This window comes from Alligator mississippiensis, chromosome 14, assembly GCF_030867095.1.
Source record: "Alligator mississippiensis isolate rAllMis1 chromosome 14, rAllMis1, whole genome shotgun sequence".
Classification (NCBI taxonomy): Eukaryota; Metazoa; Chordata; order Crocodylia; family Alligatoridae; genus Alligator; species Alligator mississippiensis.
Genome location: NC_081837.1, coordinates 23903318 through 23910817, shown reverse-complemented (window position 1 = coordinate 23910817; position 7500 = coordinate 23903318).

The window sequence follows — 7500 nt, the reverse complement described above, 5'->3', positions numbered from 1 at the left end:
AATCCCCATAGGAATACATGGGGTGGAGCTGGGGAGCGAAAAAGCCCCTAGGAATACATGGGGTTGACCTGGGGACCGAGAAAGCCCATAGGAACACATGGGGTTGACCTGGGGACCGAAAAAGCCCATAGCAACACATGGGGCTGACCTGGGGACCGAAAGAGCCCATCGGCATCCATGGGGGGGAGCTGGGGAGCGGAAAAGCCCCTAGGAATACATGGGGTGGAGCTGGGGAGCGAAAAAACCCCTAGGAATACTTGGGGGGGAGCTGGGGAGCGAAAAAGCCCTTAGGAATACATGGGGGGGGAGCTGGGGAGCGGAAAAGCCCCTAGGAATACATGGGGTGGAGCTGGGGAGCGAAAAAACCCCTAGGAATACTTGGGGTGGAGCTGGGGACCGAAAAAGCCCTTAGGAATACATGGGGGGGGAGCTGGGGAGCGAAAAAGCCCCTAGGAATACTTGGGGTTGACCTGGGGACTGAAAATCCCCATAGGAATAAATGGGGTGGAGCTGGGGAGCGAAAAAGCCCCTAGGAATACTTGGGGTGGAGCTGGGGACCGAAAAAGCCCATAGGCATCCATGGGGTTGACCTGGGGAGCGAAAATCCCGATAGGCATCCATGGGGTTGACCTGGGGAGCGAAAATCCCCATAGGCATACGTGGGGTTGACCTGGTGCCCGCCCCCCCCACGGAAGTCCGTATGAGGTTTTTGAAACGGGCCTTGCCCGGGCCTTCGATCCAGGAGGGCGGACACTTTCGGCGGTTCGTCCCGGTGGCTGGGCCGGGTGCCGCATCTACAATATAGCCAAGAAACGTTCGCGGAGATTTTCGAGAACACGTTTTTAAGGACCCTCAATGCCCATGTTCGGTTCCAGAAAGCCGGTCAGAGGGATCTTCGGGGCAGAACCCTGCCGTGCTGAGGGGCCAAACCCGAGTTTGGAGCCAGGTCAACGGGGAAAACCGGAAAAGGGCCGGAGAAGGCGGTCAGGCCGGGCGAGAGTTCCAGGAGCTCGGCCACAATTCCGATCTCGTCCCGGTCAAGGGCTCCGTGGAAGGGCAGCCCGGGGGGCGGGTCCAAGGGCCCCGGCAGGGACCCGGGCCTCCGGGGTCGGAGCCGAGGCACCCCGCCGAGGGGTGGTCGTCCCGGGCCAAGGCGGCGGGAGCCCGGGCAGGACTCCGCGGGGCAGGCCGGGCGGGAGTTCCAGGAGCCCGGCCGCGATTCCGACTTCTCCCCGGTGCCCTGCCCGGAGGCCGGGCAGGTCCGGGGGCCTTCGGCGCGGGCGGCGGGATGCTCCCGCGGGGGAGACGAGCCGTGCTGGGCCCCGGGAGGGAGGCCCGGGGTCGACCTGGCGCCGGGGCTCCGGCCCTGGAAGTCCCGATGAGGTTTTTCAAACGGGCCGTGCCCGGGCCTTCGCTCCAGGAGGGCGGACACTTTCGGCGGTTGCCCCCGGTGGCTGGGCCGGGTGCCGCATCTACAATATTGCCAGGAAAGGTCCGCGGAGATTTTCGGGGACACGCTTTTCGGGACCCTAGTTGCCCATCTTGGGTTCCAGGAGGTCGGGCAGGGGTACCTCCGGGACCGGACCGTGCTGCAGGAGGGGGTCAACCCCGGGTTTGGCTCCATGTCGACTGGAGCTCCGGCCCAGGGGCGGGCCGGGCGAGAGTTCCAGGAACCCGGCCGCGATTCCGGCTTCTCCCCGGTGCCCTGCCCGGAGGCCGGGCAGGTCCGGGGGCCTTCGGCGCGGGCGGCGGGCTGCTCCCGCGGGGGAGACGAGCCTCTCTGGGGCCCGGGAGGTTGGCCCTGGGTCGACCTGGCGCCGGGGCTCGGGCTCCGGAAGTCCGTATGAGGTTTTTCAAACGGGCCGTGCCCGGGCCTTCGCTCCAGGAGGGCGGACACTTTCGGCGGTTCGTCCCGGTGGCTGGGCCGGGTGCCGCATCTACAATATTGCCGAGAAAGGTCCGCGGAGATTTTCGGGGACACGGTTTCCGGGACCCTAGATGCCCATCTTGGGTTCCAGGAGCTCGGACGGAGGAACCTCCGGGGCCGGACCGTGCTGCAGGAGGGGTTCAACCGCGAGTTTGGCTCCATGTCGACTGGAGCTCCGGCCCAGGGGCGGGCCGAGCGGCTTGGCCGGGCGAGAGTTCCAGGAGCCCGGCCGCGATTCCGGCTTCTCCCCGGTGCCCTGCCCGGAGGCCGGGCGGGTCCGGGGGCCTTCGGCGCGGGCAGCGGGCTGCTCCCGCGGGGGAGACGAGCCGCCCTAACGCCCGGGAGGGAGGCCCGGGGTCGACCTGGCTCCCGAGCTCCGGCCCTGGAAGTCCGTATGAGGATTTTCAAACGGGCCGTGCCCGGGCCTTCGCTCCAGGAGGCCGGACACTTTCGGCGGTTGCTCCCGGCGGCTGGGCCGGGTGCCGCATCTACAATATTGCCGAGAAAGGTCCGCGGAGATTTTCGGGGACACGGGTTTCGGGACCCTAGATGCCCATCTTGGGTTCCAGGAGCTCGGACGGAGGAACCTCCGGGGCCGGACCGTGCTGCAGGAGAGGTTCAACCGCGAGTTTGGCTCCATGTCGACTGGAGCTCCGGCCCAGGGGCGGGCCGAGCGGCTTGGCCGGGCGAGAGTTCCAGGAGCCCGGCCGCGATTCCGGCTTCTCCCCGGTGCCCTGCCCGGAGGCCGGGCAGGTCCGGGGGCCTTCGGCGAGGGCGGCGGGCTGCTCCCGCGGGGGAGACGAGCCGTGCTGGGCCCCGGGAGGGAGGCCCGCGGTCGACCTGGCGCCGGGGCTCCGGCCCTGGAAGTCCGTATGAGGTTTTTCAAACGGGCCTTGCCCGGGCCTTCGCTCCAGGAGGCCGGACACTTTCGGCGGTTCGTCCCGGTGGCTGGGCCGGGTGCCGCATCTGCAATATTGCCAGGAAAGGTTCGCGGAGATTTTCGAGGACACGGGTTTCGGGACCCTAGATGCCCATCTTGGGTTCCAGGAGCTCGGACGGAGGAACCTCCGGGGCCGGACCGTGCTGCAGGCGAGGGTCAACCCCGAGTTTGGCTCCATGTCGACTGGCGCTCCGGCCCGGGGGGCGGGCCGGGCGGGCAGGCCGGGCGAGAGTTCCAGGAACCCGGCCGCGATTCCGGCTTCGACCCGGTCGACTGCACGGCGGGCGTGCAGGCCGGCGGCGACTCCCAGGGCCCCTTCCAGGCTGCGGGGCCCAGCGGTTGGAGCCCGGCTACCCCGGCGAGGGGCGGAAGAACCTGCACGGCGCGGCCGGAGAACCCGGCATGCATGCGCGGGGCAGGCCGGGCAGGAGTTCCAGGAGCCCGGCCACGATTCCTACTTCTCCCCGGTGCCCTGCCCGGAGGCCGGGCGGGCCCGGGGGCCTTCGGCGCGGGCGGCGGGCGGCTTCCGCGGCGGAGACGAGCCTCTCTGGGGCCCGGGAGGTCGGCCCTGGGTCGACCTGGCGCCGGGGCTCGGGCTCCGGAAGTCCGTATGAGGTTTTTGAAACGGGCCTTGCCCGGGCCTTCGCTCCAGGAGGGCGGACACTTTCGGCGGTTGCCCCCGGTGGCTGGGCCGGGTGCCGCATCTACAATATTGCCAGGAAAGGTTCGCGGAGATTTTCGGGGACACGGATTTCGGGACCCTAGATGCCCATCTTGGGTTCCAGGAGGTCGGACGGAGGAACCTCCGGGGCCGGACCGTGCTGCAGGAGGGGGTCAAAACCGAGTTTGGCTCCAAGTCGACTGGAGCCCCGGCCCGGGGGGCGGGCCGGGCGGGCAGGCCGGGCGAGAGTTCCAGGAACCCGGCCGCGATTCCGGCTTCGACCCGGTCGACTGCACGGCGGGCGTGCAGGCCGGGGGGCGACTCGCAGGGGCCCTTCCAGGCTGCGGGGCCCAGCGGTTGGAGCCCGGCTACCCCGGCGAGGGGCGGAAGAACCTGCACGGCGCGGCGGGAGAACCCGGCATGCTTCCGCGTGGCAGGCCGGGCAGGAGTTCCAGGAGCCCGGCCACGATTCCTACTTCTCCCCGGTGCCCTGCCCGGAGGCCGGGCGGGCCCGGGGGCCTTCGCCGCGGGCGGCGGGCGGCTTCCGCGGCGGAGACGAGCCTCTCTGGGGCCCGGGAGGTCGGCCCTGGGTCGACCTGGCGCCGGGGCTCGGGCTCCGGAAGTCCGTATGAGGTTTTTGAAACGGGCCTTGCCCGGGCCTTCGCTCCAGGAGGGCGGACACTTTCGGCGGTTGCCCCCGGTGGCTGGGCCGGGTGCCGCATCTACAATATTGCCAGGAAAGGTTCGCGGAGATTTTCGGGGACACGGATTTCGGGACCCTGGATGCCCATCTTGGGTTCCAGGAGGTCGGACGGAGGAACCTCCGGGGCCGGACCGTGCTGCAGGAGGGGGTCAAAACCGAGTTTGGCTCCATGTCGACTGGAGCCCCGGCCCGGGGGGCGGGCCGGGCGGGCAGGCCGGGCGAGAGTTCCAGGAACCCGGCCGCGATTCCGGCTTCGACCCGGTCGACTGCACGGCGGGCGTGCAGGCCGGGGGGCGACTCGCAGGGGCCCTTCCACGCTGCGGGGCCCAGCGGTTGGAGCCCGGCTACCCCGGCGAGGGGCGGAAGAACCTGCACGGCGCGGCGGGAGAACCCGGCATGCTTCCGCGTGGCAGGCCGGGCAGGAGTTCCAGGAGCCCGGCCACGATTCCTACTTCTCCCCGGTGCCCTGCCCGGAGGCCGGGCGGGCCCGGGGGCCTTCGCCGCGGGCGGCGGGCGGCTTCCGCGGCGGAGACGAGCCTCTCTGGGGCCCGGGAGGTCGGCCCTGGGTCGACCTGGCGCCGGGGCTCGGGCTCCGGAAGTCCGTATGAGGTTTTTGAAACGGGCCTTGCCCGGGCCTTCGCTCCAGGAGGGCGGACACTTTCGGCGGTTGCCCCCGGTGGCTGGGCCGGGTGCCGCATCTACAATATTGCCAGGAAAGGTTCGCGGAGATTTTCGGGGACACGGATTTCGGGACCCTGGATGCCCATCTTGGGTTCCAGGAGGTCGGACGGAGGAACCTCCGGGGCCGGACCGTGCTGCAGGAGGGGGTCAAAACCGAGTTTGGCTCCAAGTCGACTGGAGCCCCGGCCCGGGGGGCGGGCCGGGCGGGCAGGCCGGGCGAGAGTTCCAGGAACCCGGCCGCGATTCCGGCTTCGACCCGGTCGACTGCACGGCGGGCGTGCAGGCCGGGGGGCGACTCGCAGGGGCCCTTCCACGCTGCGGGGCCCAGCGGTTGGAGCCCGGCTACCCCGGCGAGGGGCGGAAGAACCTGCACGGCGCGGCGGGAGAACCCGGCATGCTTCCGCGTGGCAGGCCGGGCAGGAGTTCCAGGAGCCCGGCCACGATTCCTACTTCTCCCCGGTGCCCTGCCCGGAGGCCGGGCGGGCCCGGGGGCCTTCGGCGCGGGCGGCGGGCGGCTTCCGCGGCGGAGACGAGCCTCTCTGGGGCCCGGGAGGTCGGCCCTGGGTCGACCTGGCGCCGGGGCTCGGGCTCCGGAAGTCCGTATGAGGTTTTTGAAACGGGCCTTGCCCGGGCCTTCGCTCCAGGAGGGCGGACACTTTCGGCGGTTGCCCCCGGTGGCTGGGCCGGGTGCCGCATCTACAATATTGCCAGGAAAGGTTCGCGGAGATTTTCGGGGACACGGATTTCGGGACCCTGGATGCCCATCTTGGGTTCCAGGAGGTCGGACGGAGGAACCTCCGGGGCCGGACCGTGCTGCAGGAGGGGGTCAAAACCGAGTTTGGCTCCATGTCGACTGGAGCCCCGGCCCGGGGGGCGGGCCGGGCGGGCAGGCCGGGCGAGAGTTCCAGGAACCCGGCCGCGATTCCGGCTTCGACCCGGTCGACTGCACGGCGGGCGTGCAGGCCGGGGGGCGACTCGCAGGGGCCCTTCCACGCTGCGGGGCCCAGCGGTTGGAGCCCGGCTACCCCGGCGAGGGGCGGAAGAACCTGCACGGCGCGGCGGGAGAACCCGGCATGCTTCCGCGTGGCAGGCCGGGCAGGAGTTCCAGGAGCCCGGCCACGATTCCTACTTCTCCCCGGTGCCCTGCCCGGAGGCCGGGCGGGCCCGGGGGCCTTCGCCGCGGGCGGCGGGCGGCTTCCGCGGCGGAGACGAGCCTCTCTGGGGCCCGGGAGGTCGGCCCTGGGTCGACCTGGCGCCGGGGCTCGGGCTCCGGAAGTCCGTATGAGGTTTTTGAAACGGGCCTTGCCCGGGCCTTCGCTCCAGGAGGGCGGACACTTTCGGCGGTTGCCCCCGGTGGCTGGGCCGGGTGCCGCATCTACAATATTGCCAGGAAAGGTTCGCGGAGATTTTCGGGGACACGGATTTCGGGACCCTGGATGCCCATCTTGGGTTCCAGGAGGTCGGACGGAGGAACCTCCGGGGCCGGACCGTGCTGCAGGAGGGGGTCAAAACCGAGTTTGGCTCCAAGTCGACTGGAGCCCCGGCCCGGGGGGCGGGCCGGGCGGGCAGGCCGGGCGAGAGTTCCAGGAACCCGGCCGCGATTCCGGCTTCGACCCGGTCGACTGCACGGCGGGCGTGCAGGCCGGGGGGCGACTCGCAGGGGCCCTTCCAGGCTGCGGGGCCCAGCGGTTGGAGCCCGGCTACCCCGGCGAGGGGCGGAAGAACCTGCACGGCGCGGCGGGAGAACCCGGCATGCTTCCGCGGGGCAGGCCGGGCAGGAGTTCCAGGAGCCCGGCCACGATTCCTACTTCTCCCCGGTGCCCTGCGCGGAGGCCGGGCGGGCCCGGGGGCCTTCGGCGCGGGCATCAGGCGGCTTCCGCGGCGGAGACGTGCCTCTCTGGGGCCCGGGAGGTCGGCCCTGGGTCGACCTGGCGCCCGGGCTCGCGCTCCGGAAGTCCGTATGAGGTTTTTCAAACGGGCCTTGCCCGGGCCTTCGCTCCAGGAGGGCGGACACTTTCGGCGGTTGGCCCCGGTGGCTGGGCCGGGTGCCGCATCTACAATATTGCCAAGAAAGGTTCGCGGAGATTTTGGGGGACTCGGTTTTCAGGACCCTAAATGCCCATGTTCGGTTCCAGAAAGTCGGTCAGAGGAACCTCCGGGGCAAAAGAACCGTGCCGCGCTGCCTTGTCAACCGAGCGTGGAGGCAGCGTGCCCCGATCCGGCGGGCCTGGCCGTGCGAGAGTTCCAGGCTCTGGCCCGCGATTCCGGCTCCCGCCCCCCCCCCCGGTGATGGGCTCGGAGGTCGGGCAGGCAGCGGTGCTTGCTTCCCCAGGAGTGGCGGGGCTCTCCTGACGGGGAACCGGGAGGACCTGGTGTCCGCCGTGGGACTTGGAAAACTTCTGCTCGGTTGCGTTGGGAGCGGTTAACGTGGGAGCTCCGGCCGGGAGCGGCCCGGCGGGCCAGGCCGGGGGAGAGTTCCAGGAGACCGGCCACCGCTCCGGTTTCGCCCCGGTGACCTGCCGCCCTCCCTTACGGCGTTCAGGGCAAGCCGGGGGCGCTTCCTCGGGAGCGGCGGGCTTCTCCTGCCA